This window comes from Prenolepis imparis, unplaced genomic scaffold (assembly GCF_030444845.1).
Source record: "Prenolepis imparis isolate NDT839.2.m4 unplaced genomic scaffold, iyPreImpa1.0 SCAF_7, whole genome shotgun sequence".
Taxonomy (NCBI): domain Eukaryota; kingdom Metazoa; phylum Arthropoda; class Insecta; order Hymenoptera; family Formicidae; genus Prenolepis; species Prenolepis imparis.
The window spans coordinates 18,380,118-18,396,604 of NW_028141165.1; the positions used below are offsets into that span (position 1 = coordinate 18,380,118).

The 16,487-nt window shown below is 39.9% G+C and overlaps 1 pseudogene; it reads right to left on the reverse strand.

Annotated features, from left to right (window-relative positions):
• Positions 1-300: 300 nt before the first annotated feature.
• LOC145938703 (uncharacterized) lies at positions 301-1,755 on the reverse strand (annotated as a pseudogene).
• Between the last annotated feature and the right edge of the window lie 14,732 nt (positions 1,756-16,487).

Consider the following 16,487-nt stretch of genomic DNA (forward strand, 5'->3'; position numbering starts at 1 on the left):
TCCGGACATCTTCCACCGTCTCGAATTATCTTTGAAATCGTTTCCGACATCTCGCTTCCGCCTTTACTCTTGAGCGGTACAGCCCACGCATACTTGCTCAACACATCGATAACAGTGAGTATATAATTGTAGCCTTTATTGGATCGCGCATAAGGACGCATCTCGACCACGTCAGCCTGCCACAGGTCATCATATCCGCGTACTATGACGCGTCTACGTGGGAAATTTTTTCTTACTGAAGCATGCAATTCATCCACGAGAAGCTGCTTTTCAGAGGTGTTTGACATGATTCATCCACCTTTATGCATCTTTTGCTGACTCAGTAGAGCGTGTTGTATTACGAAGCATTCTCTCGTCCAGCGTTAATAATAGCGCCAGCATATTCCTTTCGAGCCTGATTATTTTTTTCTCAATTTCTTTCTGTTGATCTCTCAATTGCTTGATAACAATGTCCACATATACTTTGTTGGCGGCATCATTATCTGCTTCCGGTTGCGCTACACGTTGTATCTTGCGCGACCTTGCGTCAAAACCTGAGGCTGTCCGACACAGAGCGTTATCACGCACGTAATTTCTCAGTAATGTATTACATCGATAGTATGAATTATCCGGCGTTCCCAACGATAGTCCAAATTTATTAATCGACATTTCACCAACACCAACAATAATGATAGAATGACTCGTATCGTGGATGTATAGCTTATTTTATAATAATACCAGCCTCGTAAAGTTCCTCGATAATCGACAATATTTCATTGCCGTGGGCATTGTTGCCGGCTTGACGCGAAGCTTCGAGCAACCGCAAACGATCTACCAACTCATTGGGATCATTCCAATGCACGTAATCAATCTTATTATTGTTTAAGGTCATAGCACGCGGTATACCTTTTCCAAATTTTTTACCAGCAAATAATGGGGCGATTATGTATTTATACTTGTGTCCCTTGTTACCTAATACAGGTTGTTTCACATTGCAATTTCGTCTATGTGCATTTGTTGTTATTAACATACTTTTGTATTTCTGCAAGTCTCACACACATTCTCGGTGTATATTTCATCGTCGGGAATTCTCTTGAAAATTAACTCATAAAGACCTGCTGTTCCCATGTATTTTGTTCCATTAACAATTATATTATCATTTTTATCGACATCGAAATTTTTATCACCGAGCATCATTCCTTTTTCGGTAAATTTAACACCGTATACGTAATCCGTCTTGGAATGTTTATCTTGAGTCAATATAGCGGCCGCATATTTTTGGGCAAGTGGACCCAAGCGACTTTGCAATGAATTTTGACCATCGGACGTTTGTAATAAATGTCGAACTGATGTCACAAGCGATTCTGGTGTAGTCTCAAAAATTTCCTCGGTAGACCTCTTATCGGGCAATATTTGCCTCGGCTGTACATCTTGTATCGGAGTAGAAGTAGCTGCATCTGATAATTGTTGCATTCGCCTGTGTTTGAATCGCTTCGGAGTAGAAGTTATATCGCTCAATGATGTATTTAATCGCTTTGTTTTAGCCTCTTTTTTCTCTCCAAGCATACTCAATGATTCAATCTTTTCTTCATCAGACTCAACATCGACTGTATTTTCGACAAGCTGTTTCAGAGGTTCGGAGATTGGTTTAAAATGCCTCTCCAATGCATCGTTCTCCTCCATTTTACCAGTTTTCAAGGAACGATATTTTTTACGGATTGAGTCGCTCGTTTTCACAATCTCTCTCACAATCTTTTCACGATCGTTATTCATCATGTTACGTTCAATAAAGACGTTGCTCGATGTGTTGATAGCGACTAATTGTTTTGCGGTATTGCAAATTCATTAAATCTCTTTCTGTATCGTCCATTAGTCAGTGGACTGTCCTTGTCAATCACCGCGAATCCATATTTGTGTTGCCAACATTTCTGACAAAAAGCGCGAAAATTATGATAAGACATGTTTGTATTTACATGATCATTGTATACATGTTTCAAGTTTGTCCCGTCTTGTTTAAATAAAATTAATAAATTTACATTGTCGCGTATAAGATGCTTGGGTATTTTGGCGTACGTTTGACAAAGATAGAAACAGTCGACGTTCGAGTGTCGTCCCATTGCAAAGTACTCTCTTATCGTATCTTGCTTGTCGCACGCCACGTCATCAAAGATAAAAATGGAATTCGGAAGCGCCTCACTCGGTGGAATGACATCGCTATTATTAAGGCTCATCTACACGACAAGGCGTAAGATAGCGTAAGAGCGCAGGCACAGGCGCAGGCGCAAGAGAATTGTTCCCGATCGTAGCGGCGCGGCGCAGCGACGCAAGGGAAATAAATTAATTTTATTTCCAACGCCTGCGCCCGCGTCACGCCGACTGTTTTCAAGGGTTAAGTCGGTTTAGGTCGCTCACGTATCGTCTCCGGCTTTATCAGAGTGTGAACTGTGAACATTGTAAAACATGAATGAAGAAGATTATTATAATAATAATGAGGACGAAGGTAATGCAATAGGGAACAATGTGTCAGAAGAACGTGCGATATATATCCGTACATTCATTCACTTTGTACGCCCCAATACACAACTGTACGTAAAAAGAAGCAAGGGCTATAGCAAGTGCCAAGATAAATCCCTCACTTGGGCAACTATTGGGGCAGCGATGATGCCAGCACTCACTAGTAAGTACATTTGAGACATGTGTATAGGTTAAACAATTATATGATCTGACTTCATTCTGTTTTCAGGTTTGCAAGCAGAAAAACTTTTCCATCGTCTCCGTGAAAAGTTTGGAAAGGAAAGAAAAAAGGTTGCAATGTCAATGCCAAGATCAGGAGCAGGGGCTGGCACGCCTATCTATCAGTCTACTTGGATCTTTTACAATGACCTTCTATTTCTTGTGGATCATATTATAGCTCGACAGTACGTATCATTCATGTTAACTGAACCTAATTAGAAGTTAAAGAATGATATGACTTTTCACAGAACAAGTTCAAATTTTCAACGGTTGGCTGTTCGACCTGAGTTCTCAACTAATCGATCTCAATCACCTGCTGTTCAAGGTGGGCAATAATCCCCTGTTTTTAACTTGTATAAAATATTGTATTATCTGCAAATCAACTAAATTCTCCTCTTTGAATTTGCGTTGTTCCTTAGGTAAACAATCTTCACTTTCGCCTATATGGAACTCAGACCTCAATTACTTGTGCTCATCTCCTTCATCCAGTAAGTCTTTCTAAATTTATTTTCAACTAAATATTACTTTTAATTCAACATAATGAAATTTCATTGAAGGTAGTTATTTTTGTTTTATAGGTTTGGAATCAGAAATAAGTAATACAACTGGAACCAACATATCCTATGAAATAGATGGAAAGGAATGTGCAATTCAGGAATCATCAGAAGATACCGCCTCAGTAGCAATTCTGAAAACTATGGCGGCCTCTATTCATCCAGCCAAGACAGTGCCTCCAAAGGATCCTATCAAGAAGAGGAAGCGGAATTCTGAGAAGACAAATGACGTACTTTCTCAGTCATCAAAAGATGTTTCATTTTTGGCTGCATCTCTGGGTGCAGCCCTTGAAAGGTTTACACCATTACAGCCAATGCAGCCAGCATCCCATCCTGATTGCCCTAATATGTCATCAGATATGAAAGCAATGTTAGGTTTTCTAGCCGTTGCACTTAACAGAGTACCTGAGGAAGAACGGGTGTCATGTGTCATGGATATGATGGCAGTTGTGAAAGAATACACTAAAAAACATTCAGAGGATTATGAATCTGAAACTCCTCGTGTTGATAATTAAATATATTAGCATTACATTAATTTTGTACTTGGTTATCACAGCTGCATTAAATTGATTTAATGCAGCTGTGATAGCCAAGTACAAAATTTAGTACTTTTAGTACTAAATACTTTTAATACTTTTTTTTAAGAACTTGAATTTACTGTGGTAAATTTAAACGGATACCTCGAAATGCTCGCTCAAATTGCCAGGGTGCCTAAAAAAATTTATTATTAAAATTATTATTTAATTTTATTTAATTTTATTTAATTTTAATTTAATTTAATTTTTTTATTTAGTACAAATACTAAAATATTTACTTTTATGTTAATTGAGGATTTCTCTTTATTTTAACTTGTTTAACAAAGAAAAGACTGGTTCCTCTAGTTTTATCTGCTGTGATAAATACCAAATAATATGTTCCTTTACTTATGTTAATTGAGGACTCAATTTTAAGTTTAAAAATGTTAAAAAGTGTAAACACTTTACATTTTGTTGAATATAGAGATATATATTTATATCTCGTTTTGCGAAGCAGAACAACATTTCTTTAGTATTAGTATTAACACTTATTAAATTGAATTTGTTTTGTATGACTTTTATATTGAATAAATTATGTGAAATTAATAATGTGTAATTATCTTAACCAATTTGCTCGTTTTACATTGTCTAAATTTTTGTAATTTATTTGCAGTAATGAGATACATAATAGATGACATGTATATTAAATTACGAAATGATCTTATTTTAGATTAAATATATGAAAGTAATTTCGATGAAAAGCAATCTTTGTGTGTTTCATAAATAATTATTTATAATACATATAGATTTTGATTTTACATTTATTTAAGTGTAAACATAACTAATTACTTTTGCGCATTTATTAACTGCTCTAGAATGGGACTTATGTAATTTTGCCAATCAATTTTTAGACATGTAAAGGTAACTAAAACAGACTTTTCATTCGCAATAACGTAATAATTAATACATATAATATAGCTAAAAAATACATTTTTAGATCCTTGAATCCTTAGATTTTTCTTTGTTATTTTGATCTGTGTATCTGCATTCTTCATTTACGTAGCTTCACCCCTTGGATCTTTTGCTCTTTAAAATCCTAATCTATCCAATTTTCAAATCCCTAAACTTTTCAATCTTATAGTTTTCAATCCTCACATCTCTGGATATTTTTGATTTCTTACAATTAATTTTTCCAATTTTTTCTTTGGTAGGGTCTCTTAATTCTTTTGATCGGATATTCCATTTAACATTAAAATTCTAAAGACTAAAACTTAAAATCTTTAAATTGTTCTATCTATGACTCCTCTCTACATCATAGATTACTATACTATAAAATTTTTTAATTATCATACATTGTGTCGAATAATTGCACACTTGTATACATTAATTGATTTTTACATTCTTAGTCTCGAATTTTAGAATACTCGATTGCAACTCTAATATCTATTAGCATTTTTTCGAATGTGAGTAGATTCATGGATTTTATATAATATTTTTAACTCGTTTCAGTTTTTCGAATACTTATATCTATGGATTCTCGGATTCGTGTAGAGATTTGTACAATCGTACATACAGAGTCATTTCGATGGGCATTATTAATACAAATAGAATTTTACAATACATGAGTTCGCGCACAATAAATGTTTACAAGAAACATCGTTTACATTTACTAAGTACAGAAAGATGGAAGAATTGGAAGCCACATCAAAAATCTCTTCGCATTAAATCTCTTCCTATTTTAAGTAGAAATGATAATCAGACCTCTCTCGAAGAGTTATTTTTTAATTATCACACATTGTGTCGAATAATTGCACACTTGTATACATTAATTGATTAAGTATACATTAAGTTTTTTTTCAGGATATTTGCGACGACTGACAAGTTGAACGTAATAATAAATAATAAAACATTTTCTCTTGAAAGCTACATTGAAATATAAATATTAAAAATAATATTAATATTAATATTATTATTAATATTAATATTAATGTAAATTAATTTAAATATTTTATATTAAAATAAAATAAAACAAAAAAATAAAAATAAAATTTAAAAAACTTGAATTTATTGTGGTAAATTTAAATGGGTACCTCGAAATGCTCGCTCAAATTGCCAGGGTGCCTGAGCAGTGCCTATGTCTGAAACTAGGTATTTAGCAAGGTATTCTCTCATACCATACACTATTGAAGCTGCCCTATTTGCTCCTACTCTACCAAGTCTTTGAAAGTAATTTTCAGTCACTTGAGCAGTTCTCCAAGCTCCTGCCTGAATGTTGCCATCTGGTAACTCCAATTCCAGTTCTACAGGGTTTACGTAACCATTATCTTCATTGTCCATTAACATATTGTGCAGACACACCAAGGCTTTGATAATGTCTTCGGCTTTTTCCACAGAACACACTAAAGGTGAATTCAAAACCTGCCACCGCATTGTCAGTATACCAAAAGCATTTTCTGATACACGCCGTGCTCGAGATAGACGGTAATTAAAAATTCGCTGCTCATCTGGCAGTACGTGGTGCATCCTTCCAGAAAAGGGACGCATAAGATACTTCTTTAAGGGGAAAGCTTCATCACCCACAAAAAAGTGTGGAAAGGGGATGTCAGTTCCAGGAAGAGGATTGTCCAGTGGTAGGTCAACTTCGTCATAATACAAAGCTTGTCCAAAGTCAGAGTTTGACCAAACTCCACCATCACTTATGGATCCTAAAACATAATGACACAGATACAATTGCAATCAGATCCTTTAAATTTGACATTTTAAATAGTGCCAATAGTAGCAAGCACACCTACCATACTGTCCAATATCCACCCAAGTGAATTTGTAATGGGCATCTACTGCTGCTAAAAGAACAACACTAAAAAATCCCTTATAATTGTAAAATTCACTGCCTGACATAGGTGGTGCTTTAATGCGCATATGCCTTCCATCAATAGCACCCACGCAATTAGGAAGTTGCCACACATCAAAAAATTCTGCAGTAATTCTTTCAAAATCGTTTCTGGTTAGCTGAGGCAGGTAAATAGGCTGCAGCTTCTCCCATATTGCCTTGCAGGTCTCTTTAATGATCTGATGTACTGTGCTCTTACCAACACGGAACATATTATGCAAGCTTTGAACTGTTCCACCTTGAGCAAGAAACCTAAAAAGAGATTTACGCAATATTTGAACATACATATGAAAGCACAACAATAAAATAATTTCGGATATACGATGTTACAAACAATGACCATGAAGATAATCTATACTCACATCAATGTCATTCCTAGCCTCAGTTTCGATGGTAGAGGCTCTCTCATCACAGTTGTCTGCCTTTCAAGCAATGGACATACGATGTTATGTAGAAATTCAAATTGCTCTGGCCACATTCGAAGGTTAGCAAAAAATTCTTCATGATCTGCCAGCTGGGTTTCTGATACAAGATTATGGTAGAATCCTTGCTGTTCTCTTCGTCGATTTACTGGTCGAATCCACCATCTCCTACGTCCCCTGCCACGTCCGCGATATCTCTGAGTATTGTGTAGCAGAAGTTGATGATAAAGCACAATATATACTCCGCACGCGATGAGAATAAAAAACTTCTTCTCATCAGATTCCATATTAACTGCATTTATGTTTACACAACAGCACTGATCACGACATTCACGACTACACGTTTAAATTCCGCGTTTTGCGCTTGCTTCGCGCCTGCGTTGTGCGATTCCGTGTAGACGAACATGGCGCATATATCTTGCGCCTACGTTCGTGCCTGTGCCTGCGCACTTGCGCCGCGCCTGTACGCCTTGTCGTGTAGATGAGCCTTTAGAGAATGTAAAATAACCAATTTCTTCTATCGGTGATAGCAAATTTTCCAAATATTGATATTTCGGTTGTTGAAGCGATTTCGAGTATACGTACACGTTCTCGAAGCAAACGCCGTGCGGGCTTTCTATCAAACTAATCAACGCGTTAGTTTTACCACAATTTAAAGGACCGCAGATGATACCACGTATAGTATTTGGTAGCATGTTTCCATGTCTGCGTATTTCTTTATCCGACATTAACCGCGTTTTGTCATCGAAATTTGTAACTTTGATTATCGTCGCTTGCCGAACGAACCGCATGTTTGCTCTCGAATCAGACGAATGAGTCGTGGAGGGTCTATTTATAGCGATGCATCGGGTGAAAACAGCTCAGTATTGAAAATGTTGCTCTATCTGTCGGTTAAGACTGATATTCTCGAGCTTACTGCCGAACAGTTGAAGTTTATTCCCAAGATTGTTTTACTGCAAAACTTTGGCGATTACGTGGAACTATTGTGGGACAAGTTTTCCGAATATATAAAAGCTAATTCGGAGGTTCAACAATATCGTCGATGCATGTGACATTATAATTTGCCGTGGCAACGAACACATATCGACGGTCCAGCGCCGTTGATAAAAAATTGTGGCGAATGTCGGCGAGAATTGTAAAGGGTAGTGGTCTGTTTAATCGTGCTATAAACGCACTTCCTATCGAATTACATATTCCCGGTTATCAGTTTTGCGGTCCGGGGACTCATTTGAAAAAGCGATTGGCTAGAGGTGATCGAGGTATTAATCCATTGGATGCCGCGTGTCGCGAGCACGACATTGCGTATTCTCGAAGCAACGCCCTCAGAGAACGACACGTTGCTGATAATATACTCGCTGCGAAAGCGCGAAAACGTATTACTGCGAGAGATTCGACTCTTGGTGAAAGAGCAGCCGCTACGACTGTTTGGGCAGCTATGAAAGCAAAGACAAAATTCGGTATGGGTATAAAGGTGCAAAAATCTTCGAAAAAGAAGAAGAAACGAATACTGCTTGTGGCGAAGCGTGGTGGTATCTTGCCAATTTTACCATTGTTGGGAGTTCTCGATTCGTTGGCCGGTGGAGTAGCGGGAGTCGCAAAGGCTGTGAATGATAGCAAGGCTGCGCAACGTCAGCTTGAAGAAATGCAACATCATAATCGCGCTATGGAAGGTCGTGGAGTTTATCTCGCTCCATACAAGCGTGGACAGGGATTCTCAACTAAGAAAAAAAAACGTAAAAAAAAACATTAAAAATGCCTGTGGGTGTAACATGTACAATTGCATCAACTGGCAAGACGTATGCGTATACCATTCTTTAGAGGTGTTTTCATGCGCAATAATTTACCGATAAGCGGAATACGACAAAATGAAAGCGGTATTGTAAATTTGGATGACGTTGATGGTTCCGGTACCCATCGGGTAGCATATGTAAAGAGAGGAAATCGAGCAATATATTTCGATAGTTTTGGTAATCTTCAACCACCCAAAGAATTGGTGCAATATTTAAATGTTACGAAAATAGAATACAATCACACATCCTATCAAAATTATAATCAGAATAATTGTGGACAATTGTGTCTAAAATTACTTCAAACATTGATATAAAACCTGACAATCTGCCATCGCGATTCAGTTTGACAACATGTCCCTAACACTAACGTTGACTGGCAAAAGTAGTGTTCTCGCTGTAAGCTACTTTCCAACTATAGATTTATCGAATGGTGATTACGAGCTCGGTTTAACAGACTTTGAAACTTATCATACGATACCGAATGTGAATTCTAAGAATAATAAATTTTACTTTGATAACAATGACAAGGAAATTACGATACCCGAGGGATCATACGAATTACAAGCTATAGATGAGTATCTGAGACGTGCAATTTCACAATATTCTTCCAATAAAGAGCAGAATGAAGATGCAATAGTGCTTCGCGCCAATCATAATACTCTAAAGAGCGAAATCAAATGCATATATAGAATAAACTTTAATAAACCATACAATATAGGATCGCTAATGGGATTCTCGTCAAATCGTATATTGCAACCTCAAAAATGGCATGATTCGGATTTACCTATAAATATTATTAGTGTGAATATTATTCGTATAGAATGTAGCGTCACCACTGGTGCGTACAGTAATGACAAGCGCGTACACACGATACATGAATTTTCACCGAGCGTGCCGCCAGGATATAAGATATCGGAAACGCCTGCACAGATCATTTATCTCCCGATCGTCGTACGGAGCATTACTGATTTAACGATACGTATTGTTGATCAAGAAGGACGATTGCTGGATTTTCGAGGAGGAAATTACTGTAAGATTGCACGTACGGCGTCGACAAAATTAGTGTGTGATGCTTGTGCTAAATGATACGGAGCACGTGAGAGACAATAATTTTACGAGGGACAATACTTTTGCGAGAGCAGCTGCAGTGACTGCGACGACTGCGGTATCAAGTGACACTAATCAGAGATCTCGTTACATTAAAAAGAAACTCAGCGCATTGAATCGCGAATTTTTAAAATCATTGGGATTCATCGTACGAAAAAATGATTGACATTTTGAATATTGGTGGTGAGCCAGTCTTTGATGATCGTATCGTCAAGGTTGAGACACATACGTACAATCCATACGCCAACACATCGCTTGGACATAGCAACGAGATACGGATACCTATATACCACCAGGATTTGTACACGTTACCGTGCGAAAGCTTTTTGTATGTTGAGGGAAAGTTGATGATATCCAAAATAGATACAAATGAAATGATGATATTAACAAATAATTGTGTTGCGTTCATGTTTGATGAAATTCGATATGAACTCGATGGTGTGGAGATTGATCGCAATAGAAATGTTGGAATAACTTCCACGATGAAAAATTATGTCTCTTTAACAACCGAGAGAAGTAAAATCTTGAAAAATGCTGGATGGGATATGACACATAATGGGTCATGTAACGAAAGTTGTATGTTCAACTTTTGCGTGCCGCTCAACATGCTATTGGGATTTTGCGAAGATTACAAGCGAGTTGTGATTAATGCCCGCCACGAATTAATTTTGATACGTTCGCACAACGACAACAATTGTCTGTATGGACCTGCGGAAGCTGCTATTGAATTACTCAAGATACAATGGCGTATGCCCCATGTACTATTGAATGAGGTCAATAAACTGTCCTTGCTATAAGCATTGGAAAGCGGGCGATTCTTAAACATGAGTTTTCGCGCTTGGGATCTATACGAATTTCCTCTGCTACATAGTACAACCAAGCATTCGTGGACTGTGAAAACCGCCTCTCAGCTGGAAAAGACGCGATATGTGATCTTTGCACTGCAGACTAGTAGAAAAAATGTCATGGCAAAAGATGTTACTGTATTCGATCATTGTAAATTAACCAACGTTAAGCTCTATCTAAATTCGGAATCTTATCCCTACGATGATTTAAATTTAGATTTTGAAAAAAATAGATTTGCCCTCTTGTTTGACATGTATTCTCGTTTTCGCAAATCTTATTATGGGTGTGATATTGAAAATGTGTTAACTGTCGCAAAATTTCTACATTGCGGTCCTCTAGCAGTTATTGATTGCTCGTGACAAAATGAATCTGTCAAAAATTCTACCGTGGACGTGAGAATAGAGTTTGAATGTAAGGAAGATGTACCGGCAAATACTACAGCCAATTGTCTCATCTTGCACGATCGTGTTGTCGAATATTGTCCGTTGACCAACGTAGTTCGTAAAATTACTTAATCAGCAATTATCCCCTCCTCCGATGTAATATAAATGATTGAGATTTTTAACAATCGACGTCAGTGGTCCAACATTCTTGCAACAAAATGGTTGTACTGACGTTTGTGGATCTACAAGGATTTATTCTCAATAAACGATTTATCGTGAAGGAAGCGGCGATTCTGAGAAGAGGATTCATTGTTTCACATTATTTTTTCGCATGCTCCGTACCATGGGGTGTACTCACGCAATCTGAAAGACGTCAAGCCTCATGGTTGATCAGAAATCACCATGGATTGCAATGGGAAGATGGAAACGTTCAATATAGCATGGTTCAGCGTTTGATTACATCAGCTATCGCTGGCGCGATACAAGAAGAAGAAGAATCATCATCTCTCGTGTACATAAACTTGAAAAGCAAGAATGGTTGACCGATATATTGGACGACGCGAGAAACGGTTTCACTATTGAGACCTTGGATGCAAACTATGAAGATATTCCTGCCTTGAGCGAATTAGATCCTACATATAGCCTACGTTGTGAAAAGCATGTAAAAAATTGTGCTTTGCAAAATGTATTTAAAACATTTAATTCGTGGTCGAATCACCGCAATGAATCACCACACCCTTTTATTAAATAAATTTTTATTATTGAAATAATATTCTGTTTGTTCTCTCGTTTTCCTCATACGCATACAAGTATTATATGTCCGCACGTGCTCGTATTAATTTCAGTATGCGACAGCATTCTTATGTTATAATTTTTAAATGTAGTCAATCGAGGTTTGAATGTGGTTGATTGATGTTCGATCGAGGTTCGAAGGTGGTTGATTGATGTTCGATCGATGTTCGAAGGTGGTTGATCGAGGTTCGAAGGTGGTTAATTGAGGTTCGAAAGTGGTTTGAAGGTGGTTGATCGAGGTACGAACATGGTTCGAATGTGGTTCGAAGGTGGTTCGATCATGGTTCGAAGGTGGTTTGAAGTGGTTAATCGAGGTATGAATGTGGTTCGAAAGTGGTTCGAAGGTGCTGATCGAGGTACGAACGTGGTTTGAAGGTGGTTGATCGAGGTACGAACGTGGTTCGAAAGTGGTTCGAAGGTGGTTGATTGAGGTTCGATCGAAATTTGCATGTTATAATTCGTTATATGAACAGACGTTGACTTTAATATTATTTTAAATATTAAAAAATTAATAGTTTATTTTAGAATAATTCCTCTCCTTGCATCCCTAATATTAAGAATAGCATAAAAAATATTAAATTATTGTTAAAAATATTATTATAAGTATAAAAAATTTTTTAAATCTCTCGCGAACACCTCGCGCTCTCCTTCGCTGCATCATCACTCGCAACATCTCTCGCTCTTGCATATACGCCTCTCTTGCGATATCTCGCTGGCGTGCGCCTCGCGTTTCCTCTCTCTCCATCTCGCACTATCTCGCAGACGCTATCTTCCTTGCGCTCGCATGCGCCTCGCTGCAACACCTCTTTTGCGCTACCTCTCCATCTCGCACTATTTCGCGACCGCTATCTCTCTCCTTCGCGTGCGTCATCTCTCTCTCGCGTGCGCCTAGCGCTCTCCTTCGCTGCATCATCACTCGCAACATCTCTCGCTCTTGCATATACGCCTCTCTTGCGATATCTCGCTCGCGTGCGCCTTGCGTTACCTCTCTCTCCATCTCGCACTATCTCGCAGGCGTTATCTTCCTTGCGCTCGCATGCGCCTCGCTGCAACACCTCTCTTGCGCTACCTCTCCATCTCGCACTATCTCGCGGACGCTATCTCTCTCCTTCGCGTGCGTCATCATTCTCTTGCGATATCTCTCTCGCGTGCGCCTCGCGCTCTCCTTCGCGTTTCTCTATCCCCGCGGACCTTTCGCCAACAAAGCCACACGAACGAAAGACCGCGTGATTCGCGGATTCCCCTCTCCCCGCGGACCCCTCGCAGACCGTAACCTCGCGGACGCCTCCCCCTACCCGCGGGCCCCTCGCGGACCGGCACCTAAATCGCGGACGCTTTCTCCTCCTCGTGTGACGTCATTCCCCCTCTCCCGCTTGACGTCATTCCCCCGCGCCACGGGTTCCCTTCGTTCCTCACCCCCCTCATTACCCCATGGGTTAGAACCCGCCTAGTATCACTACTATATTTTTCTGTTAATCTTTTTTATATTTGTGTATACGTTGTGACGTGGTCGTCACGACGCGCGTCCGCCCCAGCCTAATCGCGGGGCAAAAAAAGCCAAGCGGTCGCGCTAATCGCGAGAGAGCGAGAGAGAGAGAGCGAAACCGAAAATCCCAGAGAGACTGAGCAACACAGTATCAATTGTTACTAATTCGCGTGTATTTTACTTTATTTTTGGGAGCCTGACCGAGAGAGAATATTGTCGCTGGAGAAAGAGAGAGAGAGGTGTTGTCGTCGCAGGAAAGAGACAGCCGCGGTTGGAGAGATTAGCAAGATAAACATACCGCCGAGAACCGTAAGAACTGCCCTTCCTAACAACAAAGAAGGAAGCAAATACAGAGCGTCACGTAGGAATTCGGCCTTGACAATCTACTGACAGGAAATCCAGTGAGGCGCCCGACAACAGGCGCCGGAAGGGCCCCAGACCGGGAGGATAACTTTCCTCCCGCGGGTTACCGCTCCGTCGGATACTGGACACAAGGCCACCGCGGGGAGGCCCGCGGCGCGAGGTCGCGAGGGCCTCAAAACCCCATGCAAATACCGCGCGAATAAATATATTTTGTCACCATCACGAGGGGTGCTGTGAACCCCCGTACGGCCTTGCTAATCTCGCGCGACGACGATAGACGGCACGGCGCCGTAATTGGTTATCGCGTACGCACCCCGCGTGCGCAGCATTGACCGAGCTGTCGATTTTCGGGCCGATAGATCCGGCAGATTGGTGCGACCGCTCAACTTGGCGAGACGTGTGACGACCTGAGATCGATTCTGGCGATAGAGACGAGCTCAAGAGGGACCAAGTCGAAGGGAGAAGTACCGGTGAGGCTACCCTTTCGTAATCGTATCGAATAATTATCACGTCTGTCACGGTGTTAATCCGAGTCTCGTCCGTTCTGACGCGATTGTCTTATTTAGTGAAGTTTTGTCGCGTGGGCTCTGCCTTATTCGGGAAACTATTTGGTGTAAGAGCGATCGACGTCAAGCGGCGAGTACTTTCGCACCTTCGGGCAAGTGAATAATATAAACGCGAAATCTTCGTCTCTCTGGGATTCGATCATATATGTCGCGTCTCATATTACGCGGTTGTCGCGTCTTTCTCTAATATTACTTCTGTTAGTGCGTATGTTTGTCGGATCTCGTTGTTGTATGCGTTAGCCGGCTGTGTCCGGACGTCACCTTGTGTTAATCTCATCGCGGAGGAATTCGACAGAAATAGAGTGATAGCGCAGTTCGCGACCACCGGCGAGCGCGTTAGAGAGAGATTACGAGCGAGAGAGCGAGCGCAGTCGAGCGCGCGAGTGAGAGAGAACGCGCGCGAGTGAGAGAGAACGCGCGCGAGTGAGAGAGACAGCGCGCGGACAAATTCCGGCGCCCTCGATTCACCGGTGAATTTCGCCCATCGGATCGCGAAAAATAGATTAATCCAGATATTGTATCACTCTCCAGTCTCGTCGCCGATCCGAACTTCCGATTGTTCGCGATCTAAGTCAGTTCGATAATGTCTATTTGTATGGTCGCGGTTATTCTTTCGTATTCTTCTATGCTATCGATGCGCGTATCTCGGACTTAAGCTTGTCGCGGATATAACTCTGTGTTCAATCGTCGAAATATTTTCTTTTGTATAGAATTTTGGATTTACTGTGTCTTGTATATTATCTTCCGTCTTTATAGTCATTTCTTTATTACTTTCATAGTTTTCCATTATACTTCATTATTAATATCGGTTCCAGTTATATTTTGTTATCTTCAACTTCTATTTATTATCTTTTGTTATATTAAATTTATTCTCTGATTATCATCCGCTATTATGTTTTTCTTTTATATTTATTTCTATTACATTGGTTTATAATAAACTTCATTATTTTGCTTTGCTTAACTAAATCGCGTACTGCTTTTCTTTAGTACTGTGAACTTAAATGTCTGTGTCGTCATTTCTGTGTTCATCACATCGCGAAAAGAGTGTAATTTCCTTCCGTTAGAGCAATTTCGGCAACCCCACCCTGCCCCTCTGCCGTTAGGCGAGCTAGTTAGCCCGTAGCGGGATTCCCGGCCAAAACTTTGCGTTGGGTTCGCGATTTGTGGTTTGACGCGGTGAAAGACCGCATCTGGCGCCCAAAACTAGTCTCTCGCGAATAGCACGGCTGGCGTTCTGCTGCGGCACGCGCGGGACGACCCCGAGCTTAGTTCCGCCGCGGGAAACATTAAAACCCCTGTGTTTTGACGACGGCCAAGCTCCGTTCTTCCGGCTTTTAATCGAGTCGGGAGAAAAAGACGTCGCAACGTCTAATAATTTATTTATTTATTTAATTTAATTCCATTAACGGGAAAAGATCCCTCTAGTATACAAAAAAATACATAAAAAAAGTACATAAAAAGAAAGCACAGTCGCAAGAGAACACGAAAATAGCGAGATACAATTAAATTAAATAGCGAGATATGAATTAAATTAAATACGCCTAGACAATAACGCAATAAAGAGTCTGATTAAGCAACACAACGAGTAAAGGCCCTTTTTATCGCAACTGGATCCATACTAAAGAAGTCCATGTGAGGCGCAAAATCGTTAGCCAATGAGCAAAGGCGATTCAGCGGCTTATGCATACCATAGGATGTGCGATGAGCCTCCACTGAAAACAATTGACTGGATCGAAGCGTTCTACCAGGCACATGAAGCCCGATGCGCTCTAGCAATTCCGAACAGTCAATAGATCCATTCACTATCCTAGAAATAAAGACCAGGTCCAACAAAACCCTACGATCTTTTAAGGTTATAAAATGCATTTCTTTCATCACATGGTCGTAATCGTGATCAAGGATGCTCATCGGTTTCCCCAGCTTATAGCTAATCCTACGAAGAAAACAATGTTGAATTTTCTCCAATAAGGCGCTCCGGCTCGAGTAAAAGGGAGACCAGATAATTGAGGCATATTCCAGTTGCGGCTTAACAATGGAGCAGTACAAAAGCCTAAGCGTTTT